Here is a 25,660-nt window from a genome sequence, read left to right as displayed (position 1 = left end):
TTTTAAGGACATAGAATATAGAACATAGAACAGTACAGCACATACGAGTTCTTTGGCCCTTGATGTTGTGCCTATCTTTTATCCTACTCTAAGATCAAACTAACCTACATACCTTTCATTTTACTAGCATCCATGTGCCTCTCCAAGAGTGGCTTAAATGTCGCTTATATTTCTGACTGTACTACCATTGCTGGCAGTGCATTCCATGCATTCACCACCCTCTATGTAAAGAACTGACTTCTGACATCTCCCTTAAACCTTCCTCCAATTATCTTAATATTATGTCCCCTTGTGATAGCCATTTCCACCCTGGGAAATAGTCTCTGGCTAAACACTCTGTCTATGCTTCTCATCATCTTGTACACCTTTATCAAGTCAATTCTCATCCTTCTTTACTCCAATAAGAAAAGCCCCAGCTCCCTCAACTTTCTTCATAACACATGCCCTCCAGTCCAGGCAGCATCCTGGTAAATATCCTCCACATTGTCTCAGCCTGCTCCTGCCCCACCGAACTCATCTCTGCATACCACGACATGGTCCTGTCCCTTTAGTCCAAGAACTCCCCACCTACGTTCGGGACACCATCCACGCCCTCCACCTCCTCCATGATTTTCGCTTCCCTGGCCCCCAAAGCCTTATCTTCACCATGGACATCCAGTCCCTATACACTTCCATCCCCCATCACGAAGGCCTCCAAGCCCTCCGCTTCTTCCTCTCCCGCCGAACCAACCAGTACCCTTCCATTGACACCCTCCTTCGACTGACTGAACTGGTCCTCACCCTGAACAACTTCTCCTTCCAATCCTCCCGCTTCCTCCAAACCAAAGGAGTAATCATGGGTACCCGCATGGGCCCCAGCTATGCCTGCCACTTCATCGGAGAGTGAAACAGTCCATCTTCCGCAGCTACACTGGCACCACTCCCCACCTTTTCCTCCGCTACATCGATGATTGTATTGGCGCTACCTCGTGCTCCCATGAGGAGGTTGAACGGTTCATCCACTTTACTAACACATTCCACCCCGACCTCAAATTTACCTGGACCGTCTCAGACTCCTCCCTCCCCTTCCTAGACTTCTCCATTTCTATCTCCGGCGACCAACTTAACACAGACATTTACTACAAACAGACTGACTCCCACAGCTACCTAGATTACACTTCCTCTCACCCTGCCCCCTGTAAAAACGCCATCCCGTATTCCCAATTCCTTCGCCTCTGCCGCATCTGCTCCCAGGAGGACCAATTCCACTACCGAACAACCCAAATGGCTTCCTTCTTCAAAGACCACAATTTCCCCTCTGACATGGATGACGATGGTCTCCACCGCATCTCCTCCACTTACCGCACCTCCGCCCTTGAACCCCACCCTTCCAATTGCCACCAGGACAGAACCCCACTGGTCCTCACCTTCCGCCCCACCAACCTCCGGATACATCGTATCATCCTCTGTCATTTCCGCCACCTCCAAACAGACCCCATCACCATATTTCCCTCCCCATCCCTATCAGCGTTCCGGAGAGACCACTCCCTCCACGACTCCCTCGTCAGGTCCACCCCCCCCACCAACCCAACCTCCACTCCCGGCACCTTACCCAGCAACTGCAAGAAGTGCAAAATATGCGCCCACACCTCCCCCTCACCTCCCTCCAAGGCCCCAATGGGTCCTTCCATATCCGTCGTAAATTCACCTGCACCTCCACACACATCATTTACTGTATCCGTTGCACACGATGTGGTCTCTACATTGGGGAGACAGGCCACCTACTTGCAGAATGTTTCGGGGAACACCGCTGGGACACCTGCACCAGCCAACCCAACCGCCCCGTGTCTGAACTCTTTAACTCCCCCCTCCCACTCCGCCAAGGGCATGCAGGTCCTTGGCCTCCTCCATCGCCAGACCCTGACCACACGACACCTAGAGGAAGAGCGCCTCATCTTCCTCCTAGGAACACTCCAACCACACGGGATGAATGTAATTTCTTCAGCTTCCTCATTTCCCCTCCCCCCCCACCTTATCTCAGTCCCAACCCCCGGATTCAGCACTGCCATCCTGACCTGCAATCTTCTTCCCGATCTCTCCGCCCCCAGCCCCTCTCTGGCCTATCACCCTCACCCCCTTCCACCTATCATATTCCCAGTGCCCCTCCCCCAAATTCCCTCCCCCCTACCTTTATCTCTGCCCGCTTGGCACACCAGGCCTCATTCCTGAAGAAGGGCTTATTCCTGAAACGTCAATTCTCTTGCTCCTCAGATGCAGCCTGGTCTGCTGTGGTTTTCCAGCACATTTTTCAACTCTGGTCTCCAGCATCCACAGTCCTCACTTTCTCCTAAATCTCCTCTACACCCTCTCTTAAAGCTTCCATATCCTTCCTATAGTGAGGTAACCAGAACTGAACACAATATTCCAAGTATGGTCCAACCAGGTTTTATAGAGCTGCAGCATAACCTCACAGCTGTGGTGCCAGGTGGCATAACTTCTTTGCACTGATGTGTTATCTCAACTCCTGCCAGGTTTATTCTTTTCAGAGGGAATAAGGAAATATTTGCAGTTTGGTCATCTTGACTACTAGGGTGTACGGAAATAATAGCACACACTTACTGGCGAACAGAAATGGCTGCACACTGCAGTGATTCTTCTTAGGTTTGATTGCACTTACTGGCTGTGAGACTGCCTCCCTCTGGGAGATTGTTTGACCTGGTCAGGGTTCACCCCTAACACTGCAAGTATTTAACAAGAAGCCAGCCTGCATATGACAGACACTTATGAGCTGATCAATGTAGAAAGGCTTCACTCCAAACAGTGAAAGCTTTTCATGAAGCAAATACTAGAATAGGGAGGCATGCTGGCTCAGGGATTAGCACTGCTGCCTCTCAGTGCCAGGGACCTGGGTTCAATTCCAGCCTTGGGTGACTGTCTGTGAGGAGTTTGCACATTCTCCTTGTGTCTGCATGAGTTTCCTTCCACAGTCCAAAGATGTGCAGGTTAGGTGAATTGGTCATGCTAAATTGCCCATAGTGTTCAGGGATGTGTGCATTAGGTGCATTAGTCAGGGGTAAATGTTGAGTAATAAGGTAGGGGAATGGGTTTGGGTGGGATTCTCTTCAGAGAGTTGGTGTGGACTTGTTGGGCTGAAGGGCCTGTTTCCACACTGGAGGGATTCTATGGAAGAAGTATATACTTCATTGAAGCTTGGAGAAAGCATTCTACCTTGCCAATATGTCTGTGTGCATATGTACTGCATAATGTTGGGCTCATGATCACATCTATTTCCCATTTATCGTGCACAAAATTACACCAGTGAACTCGACTCCAGTGGCCTGGGCTACTCATTAGTAATTATGATACACAAAGGAAGGCAAAAGGGGTTCCAATCATGAAGGTAAGCAAAACCTGACTTCCAAAAAGATTCTGATAATTTAATAGTTAAATTTAAACCCATCATCCAGAAACTGAATTTTGTCTCCAGCTGAATTAAGTTCCCCACCAACCCTTCGAAATTCTCTGGGCAAAGTTGGAAAATCCTGCCCTAATGTTTAAATCTGTCAGCCTTCATCAGAATTGCAACTCCCTCATTGACAGGTTAGAGGAATTTGCATCTGATCTAGGCTGGTACTAGGCGAAATCCATATGTCAATTTGAAACTGTGAAATCTGTTTGACCCTAGTTACTAATTTTGTGGTCACTCACATTTATCAAAACCTTTAAGCTATTATCTATGCATTCTCTATTTCCTATTTTCTTCTCTTGATCACAGCTCCATTGCTAAGATTGGCTTTCTACTACTCCTCCAGTGGCGAATATTCATACATCAATCTATAGAGGTTTTAATTCATTAATTCTTGGGATGTGGGAGTCACTGATGAGATTTAACATTTATTATCCATTACTATTTATCCTTGTGCTGATAAGGCTTACACCATCAGCTACAGATCTTTGCAGATGACACCAAAATTAGTGGCATTAGTGAAGAAGGGATTACAAAGGGATCTTAATCAAAGGGGTCAATGGGCTGGAGAATGGAAGATGGAGTTCAAATTAAATAAATGTGAGGTATTGCATCTTGGTACAACAAACAAGGGCAGGACTTATACAATTAATGAATGGGTCTTGGGTAGTGTCGTAGAATAGAGGAACTGAGGGGTTTGGGTACATAATTCTTTGAAGTTTGTGAAATATGGTTAAAAAGGCATTTAGCACACGAGCCTTCTTTGCTCAGTCCTTCGAGAATAGGTGTTGGGAAGTCACGTTGACAGGACATTGGTGCGGTCTCCTCTGCAGTACTTCTGGTTCTGATCTCCCTATACAGGAAAGATATTAAAGTAGAGAGGATTCAGAAGAAATTTACCAAGATGTTGCTGGGTATGGAAGATTTGAGTTATAAAAAAAAGGCTGGATAGGCTGGAACATTTTTCACTAGAGCATAGGAGATTGAGAGGTGACCTTATAGAGGTTTATAAATTCATGAGTATAGAGTTAATGGTAGGAGTCTTTTCCCTAAGATGGGGTATTTCAAAACTGGGGACATATTTTTAAGGTGAGAAGAGAGATTTAAAAAAGACAGGAGCAATTTTTTTTACAAAGAGGGTGGCTCACATGTCAAATGAAGTGGTGAATTCAGGCACAGTTATAACGTTTAAAAGACACTTAGGTAAGTACATGAATGGATAAGGTTTGGATGGATATGGGCTGGGAACAGGCCAGTGGGACTAGTTTAGTTTGGGATTATGCTCAGCATGGACTGGTCGGACAAAGGGTCTGTTTCCATGCTGTATGACTCTATAACTCTATTCATCATTAACTGCCCTTTCACTGCGTTATGTGACTGGGTTTAATTTTATTCATGAGTTGTATCATATACCTATCTTCCAATCACTACCTGCTGCCAGAGAAATAATTGTGCTTTTACAGGAGACTGCTAATAGCTACATCCATGAGTTCTGTTTGTGCAGGTTGTAGACATGCTTTGTATATAAAGTCTAGAAAGCTATAAAATGGGCTTATGCCCAAAATGTCAATTCTCTTGCTCCTCGGAAGCTGCCTGACCTGCTGTGCTCTTCCAGCACTACACTCTCGATTGCGCACTGTGCATAATGCTGTAAATCTCACTCCATGTGCAACTCATTAGCTGAGATATTGGAGTCATTCCTCACGCCATTATTTCACATCCTTTGTTTCCATCTATTACTTTATTGAGATGATCCAGCAAGTCATCTCAGTTATGATCTCGCTCTGCATTTGTCGTTATTTTCCTCTTCCCTCTTTCTGTTGTTATGGACCAGGACAGGCCCCTCAAAACATTTTTAAGCAGGTAGCCCAGACTGTAACTTTGCTCTTTTTTTTAGGTAAGTGTTATGTAGATATTCCCAGAGTGAATTAGCTGGTCCGACTGCCGAGTTTTAAACAAACAGAATTTATTTTCAAAGTTACAGAATGAAGCAAAAAAGAACAGAAAATAGAATACCAGATAACTTATCCTACCAAAAATAAACTGACAAACAACCCCAACTTAATGATGCTGTTCTGAAAATACGTGTTCCAATAAACTCTAGCCAAAGAGTAAAAATGAAATAAACCAGGGTTTACAGGCTTCAAGTTAGAGAAAGAGAGAGTGAGTGAGTGAGTGAGTCTGGCTAGAGTTGACCCAGCGGCCTTTTTTTCACACATGCTGCTGCTGGACAAAATCAAAAACTCTAATCTAAACGAAAGCTAGCCACACCCCTAGCTGGCCACTCCACTTTGCTTACACTTTTTTTGGATATAAAAGCCTTAGAGCGGAGGCATTATCTGTTGGGGGTAAACACAAATGGGCCCCAATAAACTTTTAAAACCTAGCCTAGTTGGAGTCTGGCCAATTATCACCTCTTTGGAAAAAAATCAAGGGCATAGTAACCTTGTAAAAAGACCAGCATTGTGACACCTTCCCCATTTAAAAAAAAACCCATCAATATCTAAAGATAACTTCATTTCTCAAAACTCCAAAAAATAGTGGTTAGTACCCTAAAACACACACCTACATTCACTAACTATAAACATGCAAACATGCACAACTACTTTCGGATTCACTCTATGGTTCTCCCACCACCAAACACCTCCATCTCTCATTTGAGTCTCTATGATGCATTGGCAATCACACTTTCTTGACATGCCACATGCACAATTTTCAAATTGAATGGCTGTAACAACAGGCTCCATCTAAACAGTCTGGCATTGTTGTCCTTAAATTTCTCCATAAATTTCAATGGGTTATGATCAGAGTATGTCATTGTCTCAGGTGCATTGCTGGAAATATAAACACCAAAATGATGCCGTGCCAACACCAAGCTCAAAGTCTCAATCTTAACTGTCGAATATTTCTGCTGATGAGTGTTCAACTTGTATGGAGAAATACCGGATAGGTCTTTCTATCTTCTCGTTGTCTTCCTGCAGGAGCACAGCACTCGCATTGGCAATCACCTTGAAAGGCTTTGTGTAATCAGGTGTGGCTAATACTGGGGCAGTGGTTAACACAGTCTTCAGGCTGTCAAATGCCTTCTGATAGTCCGCTGTCCACTGAAACTTCTTGCCTTTTTCTTAGCAATTCAGTGAGTGGAAAGCCACACTGCTAAAATTCAGCACAAACGTTTGATAAAATCCATTCAATCCCAGGAACCATAGTACTGCTCTGTTTGTCAATGATATGGGAAATTCACCAATTACTTTAGTTTTCCCATCCCTGTGGCCATTTGTCCATGTCCAATAATATGGCCCAAGAAGGTGACTTGGGCTTTGGCAAATTCACTTTTAGCTCGGTTGATCATCAAGTCTACCTTCCGAAGTCAATCAATAAATGTTGTAAATTTTTTTTTAAGATTACTTACACTGTGGAAACAGGCCCTTCAGCCCAACAAGTCCACACTGACCCTCCAAAGTGCAACCCACCCAGACCCATTCCCCTACATTTACCCCTTCACCTAACACTACGGGCAATTTAGCATGGCCAATTCACCTAACCTGCACATTTTTTTTGGACTGTGGGAGGAAACCGAAGCACCTGGAGGAAACCCACATAGACATGGGGGAAGGTGCAAACTCCACACAGACAGTTGCCTGAGGGGGGAATTGAACCCAGGTCTCTGGCGCTGTGAGACAGCAGTGCTAACCACTGTGCCACCATGCTGCCAACATGTTCTTTCCACATGTAACTGAAAATCACTAGGTCATCAATGTAAACAATATTTAGGTAATCTTACAATAATCTTACAGTTTAGTTTCCAAAATGTGGCCAGAGAGTTTTTCATACCAAATGGCATGACTTTAAACTGATACAGTCCATTTGGCATTACGAAAGCCAAAATTGCCTTTGCTGTTTCTGACAAAGGTAGCCAGTAGCCTCTGAGCAAGCCCAACTTAGAAATGCAAGTTGCTTGTCCCACCTATTCAACACAGTCTTCCAACCGAATTGGATATGCATCAGTCTTTGTAACTGCATTGACTTTGCAAAAGTCCACACAATAACCTTTGGGTACCATCTTGCTTTGGCACCATTACTGTAGGTGAGCTCTAGTCATTGTAACTCACTTCATGGATTACGTCGTATTGGAGCATGTGTTCTGAACCTGTGCCAACTTTAGAGGGTTATGCCTTTAAGAATGCTGCATAATCGGAACAGCATCTCCACATCTACATCATGCACAATTAGGTTAGTACTTCCCAGTAATAACTCTTACAGGTCATTTTGATTTTTCTCAGGAAAGTAATTCAATAATTCATCCCAATTTTTGAAAACTTCCTTATTGTCCAATTTAATTTGAGGAATGTCGAACTCAGAATCCTCTGAACTTGGTTCTTCCCTCTGTGTTGTAATCATTAACACTTTCTTCTCTTGCCTTCCTTCCCCCTCAGAATACCTTTTAAGCAAATTCACAAGACACACTGCAACTTCTTCCTGTCTGGAGACCCTATCGAGTACTTTACCTAACTCAATTTTCTTTTAATTTGATAAGATCCACTAAACCTTGCTTTAAGAGGTTCACCTATTACTGGAAGTAACATTAATATCTTATCTCCATAGCAAAATTGTGAATTTTTGATTTCTTGTTTGCTTCCTGTTTCATTGCATACTGTGATATTTTTAAAATGCTGTCTAGCCAACTCCCCAGTTCTAGCTAATTGTTCTCTAAAATCTGACACATAGTCCAAGTGTGTGAGCTCTCAATTCTGACTTACTAACCTCTCCTTAATCAATTTTAATGGTCCTCTCACTTCATGTCCAAAAACTAATTCAAATGAACTGAATTTGGTTGATTCATTTGGCGCATCTCTGATTGCAAAAAACACAAATGGAATCCCTTTATCCCAATCATCTGGATAGTCCTGACTATAAGCCCTCAACACGGTCTTTAGTGTTTAATGCCACTTTTCTAGCACTCCTTGTGATTCTGGATGGTACACAGTGGATTTGAACAATCCCTCAGCTGTCCATAACTTCCTTGAATAGGTTGGATGTGAAGTTTGACCTTAACCAGACTGTATCTCTATTGATAGTGCGTATCTAGTAAATAATTTGAGTAATTCCTGTTCAATCCTTTTAGTTGTGATATTGCTTATTGGGATGCCCTCTGGAAATTGAGTTCATTCATCCATTATTGTTAACAAATACTGATTCCCACTTTTTGTTTGCGATAGGGGACCTATGTAATCAATTAAGACTCTTGTAGAAGGTTCCTCAAATGCTGGAATAGGTCTGGCAAAATTCAACTACACCCTTGTGCAGTCCAGGCCAACAGAAATGTCTGTAATTTAGCCTGTTTTCCTCACTCCTAAATGACCTCCAAGTGGTAGCTCACACACCACTTGCAATACCTCCTTTCTATAACTCACTGGCAAGACAATTTAATGAAGTTCTGCCCATTTCTCATCTGCTTGAATATGTGATGGTCTCCATTTTGTCACTGAGACATCATTTTTCAGGTAATAACACTCATGGATACATTCAGATTCCTTTGTTATATATGCCTTTTGATACAACTGCTTTAAATTTTCGTCTTTCTGCTGTAACTCAATGATTTTTGCAGAGCCAAAGATCTTTGCACAATTACCTTTTTTGCTCCTGTTTTGTCTCAACTGTTTGATCAAACAGTCTCTGCTAATACCACTTCAGCTTCCTTATGTATACCCTTTGATCTCTCCTGTTTCAATTGCTGACTCTGTGACCTTGTTATGACACAATCAGGGAAGATTTGGGAGTAAACATCCTGCATTGCTTCAGTTGCCTGAGTCTCCACTAGCTTTTCAACCACAGTAGGCGGCACGCCTACCGTTGTATCAGCTCTGGAGCTGAGAGTCTGCCCAGTACTCCTACCACAAATTCTCCACTCTTTTCTGGACACACTAGCCTCACTTTACATAAATGAGCACTTTTTGTCTCACCATGAATTCCCGTTACCAGTACCTTTTATGGCAAAAGTCCATCAGGTGTACATATCCCCTCACCCTTCAGCATCACAGACTGAGAAGACCCTGTGTTCCTTAATATTGTAACCTCTTTACCTCTACTCCTGGCCTATGTGAATAAACTTTATGTTTGCAGGTATATTTTCTAAGCAGATCCGGCACTTACTCCTTAACCAACCTCCGATCAGCTTGTACACTCTGATAAAGCTTTCTAGCTTCCACTGTGCTTTCTGTTACCATTCCAACAAAACTCCCAGACCTGTCCTGTTTTCCTACATCTGGCTTTTTCCTAGCCCACCAATACTGTGATTTCATGAGGCCTACTTTATTGCAATGAAAACACTGGAGTTTTTTATCTTCTTTGTCCCCTTCAAGGATTTCCTTTTTACCCTGTGGTAAGTTATCCTTATGATCTTCACCGAGATCTATCTTTCCCTTTCCATGTGAGGCTTTCTCTTTGCCCCAATTTCTATCCCTCATGGACTGAAATTGATTCTGGAAGCCAAACAGTGTTTTAAAGAGCAATTCATAATCATTAGCGACTTCAGCTGCTAACTTTGCTGTTTTAACTCTCTGCTCTTCCGCATGAGTTCGCACTAGGTCAGGGAGTGAATTTTTGAACTCCTCCAAAATAATTGTCTAAGACCATTGTAAATTTGCTCTATTTTTAAAGCTCTTATCCACCTAGCAAAATTACTTTGTTTGATTCTTTGAAATTCAATACAGGTTTCACCAGGGTCCCTCCTTAGATTCCTGAAACGTTGTCTCTCGGCTTCTGGTACAAGCTCATCTACATTTAAGATAGCTTTTTTTCGCCACCTCATACTCTCCAGATACTTCCTCTGATGGTGATACGAATATCTCATTGGCTCGACCTACACGTTTGGTTTGGATCAACAAAACCCACTTATTTAGCCACTTTTTCAAATGAGATGAAAAAGGCTTCCACATCCTTTTCATCAAATCTAGGTAATGCTTGAACATACTTAAACAGTTTCTCACCAGGCTTTTGACTACCAGGGACTTGCTCTCTTTCTCACTAAGCCTACCTTCAACCTTCATCTCAATCCTTTTAAGCTGACTTTCCTTTCTAGCTGTCATTTTCTGAAGTTCAAACCTTTTCTTTCTTTCTCTTCTGCTAGATACATCCCTTAGCACAAAGAGTAAAAATGAAATAAACCAGGGCTTACTGTTCCTGGACGTGCCCTAGCAGCCTTTCTTTACACACACTACTGCTGAACTGAATCAAAAACTCTAATCTAAACGAAGGCTAGCTACACAGTGAGCTGGCTGCTCCCCTTTCAGTTTCTTTTAAGACATGAAAACTTTAGGCCAGAGGCATTATCTATTAGGGGTAAATAAAAAGGGCTGAAAAATGTGGTGCTAGAAAGACACAGCAGGCCAGGCAGCATCCGAGGAGCAGGAGAATCGACATTTCGGGCTTATGCTCCTCGGATGCTGCCTGGCCTGCTGTGTTTTTCCAGCACCACATTTTTCAACTCTGGTACTGCATTCCTCACTTTCTCCTAAATAAAAAGGGCCCCAATAAACCTTACAAACCCAGCCTAGTTGTAGCCTAGCCAATTACCCCCCCTTTGGAAAAAAACTCAAGGGCATAGTAACCTTGTAAAAAGACCAGCATTGTGACATTATCCATCTCTTATTTTTCACTTCTGAAGTAGACTGCACACACGATAAGCCTGTCCTCTCCCCTGATGCTGTCAGAGCTGCGGGTTGAGTGTTTCCAGTGGTTCCAACACCAGTGCCTTCAGGTTCCTGCTGTGATACAGGAATATTCAAACATCCAAGAGACCAAACCATGTAATGAGTTGGGTTGATGCTGATGGCAATGGCAATGGTCGTGGTAGCTGTGCAAATTCTCAGGGTTTAGCAATCTGGGAATTCTTGTATTGCAAGAATGCATTTATGTAAGTAAATCTGCAGTTAGCTCAAACCCCTTGTTCATTGGTCTTTTGATTTTGAGCACATATAATTTATCATTCTGGTAACCAATCAATTTGGAACCTTACTGGCATCAACAAGAGTCCCATGGTGATAATATAGTTAACGTTTCGTAAATCCCTACAGCACGGAATCAGGTCCATTAAATCCAAAGCGACCCTCCGGACCTGCACCAACCCTTTGAACAGCATTCCAGTCAGACCCACCCCCCTATCCTTGTAACTCTGTATTTCCCATGGCTGATCCACCTCGCCTACACATCCCTGAATACTATGGGGCAATTTAGCATGGCCAATCTACTTAAGCTGCACATCTTTGGCCTGTAGGAGGAAACCATAGCACCCAGAAGAAACCCACGCAGACACAGGGAGAATGTGCAAACTGTACAGTTGTCTGAGGGTGGGATTGAACCAGGGAGCCTGGCTCTGTGAGGCAGCAGTGCTAAACAGTGAGCCACAATGCCACCCTGACCTTGTTCCACTGGCACAGAATGTACTTGCTTTCCTCTTCCTTGACACGTTGTATTTGAGGCAGAGATTCAGTACCACCCTGCAAAAAAAATTGTCAGCACGGAAATACAGCTCTGTGATCTCTCAGGGAGCCTTCACTTAGAATATCCTCTCAGAAATGCGAAGCTTTCCTTTTTCAGATGAAAGAAGAGACTCTGAGACTGAAACTGCTCGGAAAGTCTATCCCTCTAGATGCCATGCCCATCGCTCTTTACCTCTGCAGGATTGAGTCCAGCTTTAAGTTTTAAAATTTAGGTGAAGGAACGAGAGCGATAGGACAAGACGACTGAACTCCAAATGAACAAAACAGGAGTCTCAGCGTGACAAAACAAAACGGATCATTCAAACTAGACGAGAAAAAAAATGTCATACACACCCGCAAGACTCGATACCTTTGCTGGACTATACCATTTTAATGTGGCAAACGCAGCACTAATTTTCACACATCAAACTCCCGCAAAGTGCTAATATCGAAAATTGCCACTAATTTTCCTTCCGGCTCCGCAGAAACTTCTAGAACCTGAAGTGAATGCTGTGATCGCGTGCGTGGACCATCGAGCAGGAGGGCGGGCACAGTCTGTGGTCATATTCGTGTGGCACGGCCTCAGGTAGGTAAAAGAAGGAGAGATTATACTGTTAACCAAACTTATTCAGCAGATTAAAGCATTGTCTGAAATATTTTCCACCATGCCTGTTTGAACTGTGAAAGCAGCTTTCCCAACATTTGAACCACACTTGGATGAACCTTAAAAACACGATAGAGGGCACCTGCACCACTCTGATTGACACTTTGAGGTTGATGGTGATTTCTGTGATTTGAACAGGTCAGTGCTGGACTGGGGTGTACAAAGTTAAAAATCACACAACGCCAGGTAGCAGTAAATTAGCCGCCCCATTACCATCTCTCCTATTTCATTTAGTTTGGAGTCAGTGATCAATAAAGGCCAGGCATGTTGTAAGATAGACTGCCTAATTGTAATTGTTCATCTTGCATATTAGGTTAAATCCTGTCTTTGTACAATATTTTATAACTTCACCCTGAACTTTTTAGCAAATATCACCTCTACTTGACTGAACATTTTTCATCTCAATCCTGACAGATGTACTTACTCTTGCCAAATTTTACATTAAGTTGAGGCACACTTTATTTTGGACTGTGACATGAAGTGAGTTGGATAAACTTAACAAGTGCTGAGTACAAGTCCATCCAGCCTGACTTTATGTACAACAGGGAAAAAAAATCACTTGGAGGACCTGAGCTGCTGTGTTCTTGATTTGTTGTTTTTGGAGATGAGGTTGATTGGCACCGGAGGAATTATCAATGAATGACCTATTGCTGGGGATCATGCCCCACACAGACACTAGAACATAGAACAATACAGCACAGAACATGCCCTTCGGCCTACGATGTTGTGCCAAACTTCTAACCTAGATTAAGCACCCATCCATGTACCTATCCAAATGCCGCTTAAAGGTCGCCAATGATTCTGACTCTACCACTCCCACGGGCAGCGCATTCCATGCCCCCACCACTCTCTGGGTAAAGAACCCACCCCTGACATCTCCCCTATACCTTCCACCCTTCACCTTAAATTTATGTCCCCTTGTAACACTCTGTTGTACCCGGGGGAAAAGTTTCTGACTGTCTACTCTATCTATTCCTCTGATCATCTTATAAACCTCTATTAAGTCACCCCTCACCCTTCGCCGTTCCAACGAGAAAAGGCCGAGAACTCTCAACCTATCCTCGTACGACCTATTCTCCATTCCAGGCAACATCCTGGTAAATCTTCTCTGCACCCTCTCCAAAGCTTCCACATCTTTCCTAAAGTGAGGCGACCAGATCTGCACACAGTACTCCAACTGTGGCCTAACCAAAGTCCTGTACAGCTGCAACATCACTTCACGACTCTTGAATTCAATCCCTCTGCTAATGAACGATAATACTCCATAGGCCTTCTTACAAACTCTATCCACCTGAGTGGCAACTTTCAAAGATCTATGTACATAGACCCCAAGATCCCTCTGTTCCTCCACCTGACTAAGAACCCTACCATTAACCCTGTATTCCGCATTCTTAATTGTTCTTCCAAAATGGACAACCTCACACTTGGCAGGGTTGAACCCCATCTGCCACTCCTCAGCCCAGCTCTGCATCATATCTAAGTCCCTTTGCAAACGATAAATGCCCTCCTCACTGTCCACAACTCCACCTATTTTTGTATCATCTGCAAATTTACTGACCCACGCTTCGACTCCCTCATCTAAGTCATTGATAAAAATTACAAACAGCAGAGGACCCAGAACTGATCCCTGCGGAACTCCACTTGTAACTGGGCTCCAGGCTGAATATTTACCATCTACCACCACTCTCTGACTTCGACCGGTTAGTCAGTTTTCTATCCAATTGGCCAAATTTCCCTCTATCCCATGCCTCCTGACTTTCCGCATAAGCCTACCATGGGGAACCTTATCAAATGCCTTACTAAAATCCATGTACACTACATCCACTGCTCTACCCTCATCCACATGCTTGGTCACCTCCTCGAAGAATTCAATAAGACTTGTAAGGCAAGACCTACCCTTCACAAATCCGTGCTGGCTGTCCCTAATCAAGCAGTGTCTTTCCAGATACTCATAAATCCTATCCCTCAGTACCCTTTCCATTACTTTGCCTACCACAGAAGTAAGACTAACTGGCCTGTAATTCCCGGGATTATCCCTATTCCCTTTTTTGAACAGGGGCACAACATTCGCTACTCTCCAGTCCCCTGGTACCACCCCCGTTGCCAGTGAAGACAAGAAGATCATTGCCAATGGTACTGCAATTTCCTCTCTTGCTTCCCACATAATCCTAGGATATATCCCGTCAGGCCCGGGGGACTTGTCTATCCTCAAGTTGTTCAAAATGTCCAACACATCTTCCTTCCTAACAAGTATCTCTTCTAGCTTAACAGTCCGTTTCACACTCTCCTCTTCAACAATACGGTCCCTCTCGTTCGTAAATACTGAAGAGAAGTACTTGTTCAAGACCTCTCTTATCTCTTCCGACTCAATACACAGTCTCCCACTACTGTCCTTGATCGGACCTACCCTCGTTCTCGTCATTCTCAGGTTTCTCACATACGCATAAAATGTCTTGGGGTTATCCTTGATCCTATCCGCCAAGGATTTTTCATGCCCTCTCTTAGCTCTCCTAATCCCTTTCTTCAGGTCCCTTCTGGCTATCCTGTATCCCTCCACTGCTCTGTCTGAACCCTGTTTCCTCAACCTTATGTAAGCCTCCTTCTTCCTCTTTACTAGACATTCAACCTCCCTCGTCAACCAAGGCTCCCTCACACGACCATTTCTTTCCTGCCTGATAGGTACATACATATCAAGGACACGTCGTATCTGCTCCTTGAAAAAGTTCCACATTTCCACCACATCCTTCCCTGACAGCCTGTGCTCCCAACGTATGCTCCTCAAATCCTGTCTTACAGCATCGTAATTTCCCTTCCCCCAATTGTAAAATCTACCTTGTTGTGCGCACCTATCTCTCTCCATAACCAAGGTGAAAGTCACAGAATTGTAGTCACCATCACCAAAATGTGCACCCACTAACAAGCCCACCACTTGTCCCGGTTCATTACCGAGTACCAAATCCAATATGGCCTCCCCTCTGGTTGGACAATCTACATACTGCGTTAGAAAAGTACACAGGAGCACAATACTCCTGCTGCAGTACTGGGAGAGTGCTGTATTTCCAGAGATAACACCTCGTGGATGGTGCTAATAAAATAGCCTGTCACAATGACAGATCAAAGCACCAAGTGCAATGGACTTGGATTTTTTAACTATATTCCAAACTGTGTTTTTAAAACAGGACTGCTATCATCAGACAAACACTATCATGTAAATTCAGTGACTTCTGACAAAGTCCTGTGTGGGTCCCACAGAATTTTGTACCTGTAGAGTATCAGGGGAACTTCAAACAAAGAGAGCGATGTGGGGGTGGGGAGATAACAACAAGACACTGAGGAGGTTCACTATCTGCCCATTATTAGCAAAAAGCCATCCTTTGCTGACTTTTTCTTTGTTTTTGTCCCTACAGGAATGTATAAAAAGAAATAAAAACTGCTGGCAACCCTGGTCTGCGTGTGCTAGGAAGAGAAGGTGTGTTAGTGAATCAGGTTTGTTTGCCTTAGCCTAGGGTTAAGCGTTCATAGAGTCACACACCACAGAAGCAAGCTCTTTGGTCCAACCAGTTATACTGAACATAATCCTAAACTAAACTAGTCCTGCTTGCTTGCTCCTGGTGCATATTCCTCCAAACCTTTCCTATTCATGTATTTATCCAAATGTCTTTTAAACATTTTAATTGTGCCACATCCACCATTTCCTCAGGAAATTCATTCCACACGTGACTTACCCTCTGTGTAAAAAAAAAATTGTTCCTCATGTCTTTTTAAAATCTCTCTCCTTAAAAATATGCCTCATTGTCTTGAAATCTCCCATCTTAGGGGATCCTACCACTAACCCTGTCTATACCACTCATGATTTTAAAACTTCTATTAAGGTCACCTTGCAATCTGCTATGATCCTGTGATAAAAGTCGTAGGCTATCAAGACTTCCAAACCCAGCAACATCTGGTAAATCTCTTCTGAACCCTCTCCATCCAGCTTAATAATATTTTCCTATAACTGGGTGACCAGGACTGGACACAGAAGAGGCTTCACCAATGTCCTGTATGACCTCAACATGACTTCCCAACTTCGATACTCAAAGGACTGAGCAATAAAGGCCAGTATGCTAAATGTCTTTTTAATCACCCTGTCTGTATGTAATACAAACTTCAAAGAATTATGTATCTGAACCCTAGTTCCCTCTGTTCTACAATACTACCTAAGGCCCTACCATTAATTGTATACACCATGCCCTGTCTGTGGCACCAAATTGCAATACCTTTCATTTATCCAGATTGAGCTCCATTTGCCATTTTTCAATCCATTGACCCACTTGATCAAGATCCCTCTGTAATCTCAGAAAATTTTCTTCATTGCCTATTGTGCCAACAATTTTGATATCATCTGCAAACTTACTAACCATGCCTCTATATTCTCATCCAAATCATTTATATAAAAGACAAACAAAAGAGGATGCAGAACTAATCCCTTCAGTTCCAAGATGGTTTTTACCTCCAGATCTGAAGAACAAACAGTAACTGACCCCAGCACACCCAGCTTCAAGTGCTCACAGTTATCTCTGAGCCTACAGCACCTCAGTGTCCTGCCTCAAAGTTATCACATAATAAGCAGGCAGGATAAAGAACTTTGTTTTTTTCAAACAATAATGCAAAATGAAACTCTTCTCAGTCAATGATGTTTATTGAATCCTGGATGCAGTGGCTTCCCAGCCAGCTGGTCCATAGCAAACTGACCAGCAAAACAAATATGTATCTCAGTTCCCCTGGAAACCATGGGGCCAATGAGGTTCTCCCAGGCCTCTCTGGCCAATGAGACCATAGGTTCTTAGCTTCTCCGAGAGCCCTCCTAGACTATCCCAGTATCTTTAGCATCTTCTTCCTCATCACAGGAGGCCTCTATTTCTCCATCTTTTTCTCTCCCAAGACAATGCCCTTTTTTCAATAAGATTGTGAATGGTGCAGCAAACAGTAATGTTCTCTGTCTGAGTTGTACCGCATTTCTCTGCCGGATGGCTAGAAGCATCTGACTCTCATCTCAATAGGCTACAGTCTGTAAATATTGGACAGAATTTTCTCCCTACCATGAACGCACCCACACATCCCATAACACCTTCTCATCATGCCTGAATTCCACAATGCCCAATTCCAATCAAATGCAAAAGCTCCATCCCAGACACAAAACAGACAAATCTTCCCATCCCATACCTCCTCCACAGCCCTCCCTCAACACTGCATTAGACTGTCAGCCTAGCTTTTGTGTTTAAGCAACTGAAGTGTAATTTGAGCCCTTGTCCTTGGAACCAAAGTGCTACCACTGAGACAAGGCTCACACCAGCAGTGTCTACATTCCCTCCAATGAAATGCTCCTATTTTGTATTCTTATGTGTTTGTAATAGAAAAGGCAGCATGAAGGATTAAAGGTAATCCATAGGTCAGAACAGAGCGTGCAAATTACTCAGACTAATACAAGTTGAAATCTTCAGTGCTGGATCAACATCAACTGTCAAATAATTACACAGAATGGCTGGTTTTGCTGGTCAGTTTGCTATGGACCAGCTGGCTGGGAAGCCACTGCATCCAGGATTCAATAAACATCATTGACTGAGAAGAATTTCATTTTGCATTATTGGTTGAAAAAAACAAAGTTCTTTATCTTGCCTGCTTATTATGTGATAACTTTGAGGCAGGACACTGAGTGCCGTAGGCTCAGAGATAACTGTGAGCACTTGTAGCTGTAAGACAGTAGGTACTCCCACAAAGTCGGAGGGCTGCAATATTCTAGCCCTCCATGAAAGAAGATTAGACAGCTCTCAACTAAAGAAGGCCCTTTAGGTCTGTCACATCCTGCCTGATGGTATTAATCCCACCTGCCTCCTCTCTCTCTATAGTTTGACACTGTATCATTGCAATGGCTGACTTTGTGAGTGAGCTTCCAATGTAATGAAATGGACAAATGCTAACACCTTATTAGTCCAGCAAGAAATAGTGAGAGTCACCCCTTAGGAAGGCTTTGCTTGCCTCACATACTGAGAATCCTTAGCTTGAATATGAAGATCCCAAGAACAGGGAAGGTTTTTGGCTCTTGTACACTGTAGGCTTGACTTTCATGAATTGCCAGTGCAGGGCCAGTTATGTGACTGTCCCAGGTCTGATATCCTGCCATTGATCTGGTGGCACAAGGTGTGTGTCGCTGAACAGTGGAGTTTTTACTGCACTGCACAAAGGCAAGGCCCATGGTTGGCTAGGTCACAAGAGGGAGTACAGAAAAACACATTACACTGTGTTGTAAAAGTAGGATGGAAAGACTGAGGCATTTTTCACTGGAGCACAGGAAATTGAGGTTTATAAAATCATGAGAGTCATAAAAAAGGTGAATGACAAAGATAGTTTTCCTCGGGTGGGGGAGTTAAAAACTAGATGACATTTTTAAGGAAGAGAAAAATTCAGAAAGGACATGAGGGGCAAACTTTTCACAGAGTAGTTTATGTGTGGAATGAATTGCCAGAGGAAGTGGTGAATATAGGTATAGTTGCAATGTTTAAAAAACATTTGGATAAGTACATGAGTAGGAAAGGTTTGAAGGGATATGGGCCAAATGCAAGCAGATGGGACTAGTTTAGTTTGGGAACATGGTCAGCGTGAACTAATTGGACTGAAGGGTCTGTTTCCATGCTGTATGACTGTATGAGAACACTTAAAGTTAATCCTTCTAAGCCTAATATTTACATGTGTTATATTTATTTAAATCAGTTAAAATGCTGGTGCCACCAAGTTGCACTCAAAAGACATTTCTTCTTCCTTTTGTCTACAGCTATGTCCAGTGTAGGCCTGACAGCTGCAACTACCAAGGAGGATGTCTGCTGATTGCTAAATCCAGGAGAATTAAAGACTTTGAACAGTGTTCTGTGTGGCCTTGAGAAGAGGGGATGTCACTTTCCCCTGATGTGCTGCAGGTATTGAAGTTGCTGCCACAAGAGAGAGAGATAGGAAGGGAACCTCTGGAGCCCCTGAGGTGAAGCTCCGTGGTGCCAGCCTGCCTGCCTGCCACTGGTATCACTCAGTCGTCTTGAGAAGAAGGGGAAATTGAGGTGGAGTTGAGATGCCCCATCCAATGCTTTCTTCACAATGGCACAGTGGTTAGCATTGCGTCCCAGGTTCCAGGGACCCAGGTTCGATTCCAGCCTTGGGTGACTGTAGAGTTTGCATGTTCTCTCTGTTTCTGTGCGGAGTTTTTCTGGGTGCTTTGGTTTCTTCCCACAGTCCAAAGATGTGCAGATTAGGTGGATTAGTCATGGTAAATGCAAGGTGACAGGAATAGGGTAAGGGGCTGAGTCTGGGTGGGATGCTCTTTGGAGGATTGTTGCAGACTCAATGATCCAAATGGCCTTTTTCTGCATTGTAGAGATACTATCCTTCTTTTGCCGTGCCATTAATACTGAGCCCCCATGGCTGGGTAATGGAATCCACAGCCATATTGAACAGCTACTGGGAACTCTGCTGGGCCTGGATCTCCAAGATTGTAAGATCTTCCAATAATTAATCATTTTCACTTTGATTAAGCAAGTGAGGGGTTAAATTATATTTTGTTTAATCATGCTTTTTCTGTTGGGAAGAAAGTCATGTAGCCAGGACAAATAATAAAGTTTTTATGGTTTTATGAAGTGGGTGCAGCTTTTCCTTAAAGTCACAGCTATATTTTTAAATGGTTTAGTTTTGTAACATAACAGTTTTTTGATATTATTTCTAAAAGAGCTTGGAAATAAGACTCTAGTGATATTTGTACTTTTTTTTTGGATGTGTCAGGAGGGACATTTGAAATGTTAGTTATTCACTCCATTAATATAAAAACAAAATACTGTGGATACTGGTGATATGAAATAAAAATAGACAGTGCTGGAGCAGGTTTGACAAGGTCTGCAGAGAGAGAGAAAAACAGTTAACTTTGGGTTCTTGTCCTGCAATAAGAGAAAGAAGAGATGAATGCAGTGGTGAGCCCTAGTGAGTAGGAAATGAAGTGTCTGGGAAGTTTTAGAAGATTGTCAACATAGTGCCCTTCAGCATGAGGATCTAAAATTTGAATTTAGGCAACAAGCTATGTAGATTTTTATTATAACAAAATGGTTTCTTGATTTAAAATAATACTATAAAATGGCCTGTGAACCATACTGCTGATTTGCAGAATTAAGTTGCAGTTCAAAGATCGAGGACAGTAGAGTTTTCAAAAGCTGAATACTGACAAGAACCCGGAAATAAATGAAGTTAAGGTAATCGGAGTGTTTTTTAAACCCGAAAAGTAACAAAGTTTAAATGACATGAACCCGAAAATAAATGAAGTTAAGGCAATCGGAGTTTTTGTTTAAACCGAAGAGTAACGAAGTTAACACAACCCGAACCCGAAAATAAGTGAAGTTTAAGCGATCGAAGATTTTTTTAAAAAGAAAACATGGGAAAATAACAAATCTCCGGAGATCGATTTTTTACTTCTGAAATCAACGAAGAAAGGGAGAAAGAATTTTTTAAAAACCAAAAGTTAGCAAAGCTTGGGAATTCAGATTTCAACTCTCCCATCAGAGTTCAGCAATTTTCGAAAACCACTGTCTGTAAGTACCAAAGCACCCTCAACTTCAATTAATCTCTTCCCCCCTTTTTAAACATTTAACAAGTCCCCCAGACTCAACCCTTGCTAAGACTGATCCTTTCGGGCTGGACTGAAAAACAAACAGCAAGGGGTCACATCAGACACCACCTGAATGAGAGGAAAACCAAACGTTCTTAAAACACTCATGTCTGGCTGGCCGAATTCCTCAACACTCAATAGTGAAAGACATTTAACTCCTACACCGCTGTTCACAATCTGTCGGAGCCGAAATGTGTCACGGCACCAAAATGAAGATCTGCGTCTCCTCAAGAGGGTCCTCTTGGTTGGAGATCGGTCGAAGGAATTGATAGATGCGGTCTATTCAAAAAGCAAGGTTCATTAGTTTATTGAATTAAGGTACCTTGACGCAATTCTATCCAGCAACACAGAAATTGAAGCTTCTGTGTTTTGTGATGAAGTTGCGCAATTACATTTGAAAATTACACATTATTTATATGTTTTTTAAGAAATAGTACAGCCGTAATTACAAGAAAGACCAATCACATATAATAAGTTGACATGATTTATAGCAAGTTATTCCAATTATATTTCCTGGGAAAGGGTTCTTAATTACAAGATAGGTCCAATCAACCGTAATAAGGTGACATGATTGAAGACAGGCTAACCCAATGGTATTCTATGCTAAAAGATATTATTTACATGAAAAGTAACGAAGTAAAAGATGCTTATTTACATAAATTGTCATGCCATGTACTGGCCTAAGGTTCGTTCAAATGGTCAATTAACATGTCAGTATTCAGCTTTTGAAAACTCTATTGTCCTCTATCTTTGAACTGCAACTTCATTCTGCAAATCAGCAGTATAGTTCACAGGCCATTTTATAGTATTATTTTAAATCGAGAAACCATTTTGTTATAATAAAAATCTACATAGCTTGTTGCCTAAATTCAAATTTTAGATCCTCAAGCACACATCATGCTTGTGAGGGTGAGGTTGCCAGACCTATGTGACATTGCTGAGCTGTGGCAGAGTTTGACTGAGAAATGACCCCTTGGGTGTGAGGTAGCAGTCAGAAGATGGTGGCCCCACACCTTTGTGAGGCACAGGAGATAATTATCTTGTTCCTTTTCTGATGCCTTGTGTGTGATCTGATCCTGATAAGAGGGCTTCTCTACACCAAAGGAGAACAGTGCCTTTTTTCTGGCCTTGAATGCCCTGGAGCAAATGCTCCAGTGGGGCATCTTTAAAGTAAAGGATGACCCCTTCTGATGTTTGGTAGACATTGCCAGGGACTGGTGAGGGGACCTAAAGGGCAACATTTTCAGAGGGTGGTGCATGTATGGAATGAGCTGCCAATGAAGTGGTGGAGGCTGGTACAACATTTAAAAGGCTTCTGGATGGGTATATGAATAGAAAGGGTTTAGAGGGATATGGGCCAAGTGCTGGCAAATGGGAGTATATTAGGTTAGGACAACTGGTGGGCATAGAGGAGTCTGTTTCCATGCTATACATCTTTGTGACTCTGACTACAGACTCTGGTGATGCTTCACACTTGCACTGAATGAAGGGATGCCTGGGTGGCCTTCAAATATGGTACCACAACGTTGTGGTTCTGTTTGCCGAGCTGGGAATTTGTTTTGCAGACGTTTCGTCCCCTGTCTCGGTGACATCCTCAGTGCTTGGGAGCCTCCTGTGAAATGTTGGTACCACAACATTTAGTAAATGCTGCTGTTCACACATGATTCACCATTTATGTTGCCCTAGAACCTGTTTCCATTCAAAATGAGCAAAAAGTGGGTGATTATATGAGAGAACCCTGCATGTACCATGGTGGATATGATATCATTGAGGTTACACATCATCGTACTTTAACTTCAAAATGGAAATCCCCCAGTCATACACCCTTGAATCTCTGAAGAAGTGGAATACTTTTGCATTTCACACAATGCAGTGATAAAGCTGTGGTTATCAGCCTAAATATACAGATGCAATAAATTATTTCCTCCTTTTGTGTAGGTGTAAATCATACACAGATTGCCTGCAGACTAAAGAATTAAAGAAAGTGTATATTTATAGGATTTTAAAATTTTTTTTAGGGTTAACATTTCAGCATTTGTTGGATTTTAAGACGAGTTTCCAGTTGTAAACAAAGTTTAATTAGTATTAGTAATTATATTAGTATTAGTATTAGATTAGTAATCTCCAGCTCTTAGCTTCCTTTTGTGCAATATATATTCCTACCTATTCTGCAGATACAGGGCCTCACTCATAAATGGCAGCCTGCTGTTATTCTGTGAAGTAAGTCAAACTTTCTCTATTAATTCTGTTGGTTTCTGCTGGAATGACTGTCCTTCCTCCACTGTTCTTCAGTTACTTTCATTGTGAATAAGAGGGAGAGGTGATTTGAGTTGCCCTATGTCTCTGTCCATTAGCAGAGTTAAAAATCACTGCCAGGTTATAGTCCAACAGGCTTATTTGGAAGCACGAGCTTTCAGAGTGCTGCTCCTTCATCATTGTGGAGTATAAGATCATAAGATACAGAATTCATAGCAAAAGTTTAAATGTGATGTAACTGAAATTATATATTGAAAATGAGCTGGATTGTTTGTTAAGTCTCTCATCTTTTTAGCTGAGGTGATTTTAAAAACAAAATGTTCCTTCTTTTTGAAATAGGCTGTTGCATTTTCCCCATTCAGTTTGTAAACCCCAATTTTCAAAACAATGTAATGACCTGTAACAAACTCCTTTGGGTTAAAACAGAAGTGTGGCTTATTCATGCATTTAGTAGCCAGGGATGTATGAGGGATGATCCACACAACATATGTACACACACAGCATACAAAGGAGGAAGAACATACAATTATGATGATATAGGTATTAATGGATTTTTGTCTGAGTCCAAGTTGGTGTTCAGCGATGGTTCCTTTTCATAAGAGTTCACATTAATATAGACACAGTTCGCTGAACTTCCGGAATTCCTTGTGGAATTGATGAAGGTGCAGGAAGATGATGTTGGTACAACGACTTGGTTCATTTTTTCATAGTATATAAAAATTCTCTTCCAGAATCCAGGTTCTGAAGAGAATTTAGACTCGCAGGTTTTGTGAGCCTGGTGTTTGATTGTGCTACACCTTAGCAGACTGACTCACTATTAACAGGAAACTATGTATATCTTAACAATTGAAGCAAGGCAGTCTGGACATTATAGAGTCATAGAGATGTACAGTGTGGAAACGGACCCTTCGGTCCAACCCGTCCATGCCGACCAGATATTCCAACCCAAACTACTCCTACCTGCCAGCATCCGGCCCATATCCCTCCAAACCATTCCTATTCATATACCCATTCAAATGCCTCTTAAGTGTTGAAACTGTACCAGCCTCCACCACTTCCTCTGGCAGCTCATTCCGTACACGTACCACTCTGTGTGAAAGCTTGCCCCGTAGGTCTCTCTTATATCTGTCCCCTCTCACCCTAAAGCTATGCCCTCTAGTTCTGGGCTCCTCGACTCCAGGGAAAAGACTTTGCCTATTTACCCTATCCATGCCCCTCATAATTTTGTAAATCTCTATAAGGTCACCCCGAGCCTCCAAGGCTCCAGAGAAAACAGCCCCAGTCTGTTCAGCCTCTCCCTATAGCTCAGCCTCCAACCCTGGCAACATCCTTGTAAATCTTTTCTGAACCCTTTCAAGTTTCACAACATCCTTCCGATAGGAAGGAGACCAGAATTGCACACAATATTCCAACAGTGGCCTAACCAATGTCCTGTACAGCTGCAACATGACCTCCCAACTCCTGTACTCAATACTCTGACCAATAAAGGAAAGCATTCCAAATGCCTCCTTCACTATTTATCTACCTGCGACCCCACTTTCAAGGAGCTATGAACTTGCACTCCAAGGTCTTTGTTCAGCAACACTCCCTAGTACCTTACCATTAAGTGTATAAGTCCTGCTCAGATTTGCTTTCCCAAAATGCAGCACCTCGCATTTATCTGAATTAAACTTCATCTGCCACTTCTCAGCCCATTGGCCCATCTGGTCAAGATCCTGTTGTAATCTGAGGTAACTTTCTTCGCTGTCCACTACACCTCCAATTTTGGTGTCATCTGTAAACTTACCAATTGTACCTCTTATGCTCATATCCAAATTATTTATGTAAATGACAAACGGTAGAGGACCCAGAACCGATCCTTGTGGCACTCCACTGGTCACAGGCCTCCAGTGTGAAAAACAACCCTCCTCCACCACCACCCTCTGTCTTCTACCTTTTGAGTCAGTTCTGTATCCAAATGGCTAGTTCTCCATGTATTCCATGAGATCTAACCTTGCTAACCAGTCTCCCAAGGGGAACCTTGTTGAATGCTTTACTGATCACATCTACCGCTCTGCACTGATCAATCTTCTTTGTTACTTCCTCAAAAAACTCAATCAAGTTTTGTGACACATGATTTCCCATGCACAAAACCATGT

General features: G+C 42.6%; 1 long non-coding RNA gene across 1 annotated transcript in view; it reads left to right on the top strand.

Moving 5' to 3' along the window:
* LOC140465919 (uncharacterized) overlaps positions 1-20,668 on the top strand; it is a 123,583-nt gene extending 102,915 nt beyond the window's left edge. Inside the window, exons 2-4 of the long non-coding RNA XR_011955187.1 lie at positions 12,411-12,511; positions 15,997-16,058; positions 19,401-20,668. This is a non-coding gene — a long non-coding RNA (uncharacterized lncRNA). The remainder of the gene's footprint in view (positions 1-12,410; positions 12,512-15,996; positions 16,059-19,400) is intronic.
* The last annotated feature ends 4,992 nt before the right edge of the window (positions 20,669-25,660 follow it).

This window comes from Chiloscyllium punctatum, chromosome 42, assembly GCF_047496795.1.
Source record: "Chiloscyllium punctatum isolate Juve2018m chromosome 42, sChiPun1.3, whole genome shotgun sequence".
Classification (NCBI taxonomy): domain Eukaryota; kingdom Metazoa; phylum Chordata; class Chondrichthyes; order Orectolobiformes; family Hemiscylliidae; genus Chiloscyllium; species Chiloscyllium punctatum.
This window is presented reverse-complemented; position numbering and strand designations above follow the sequence as displayed.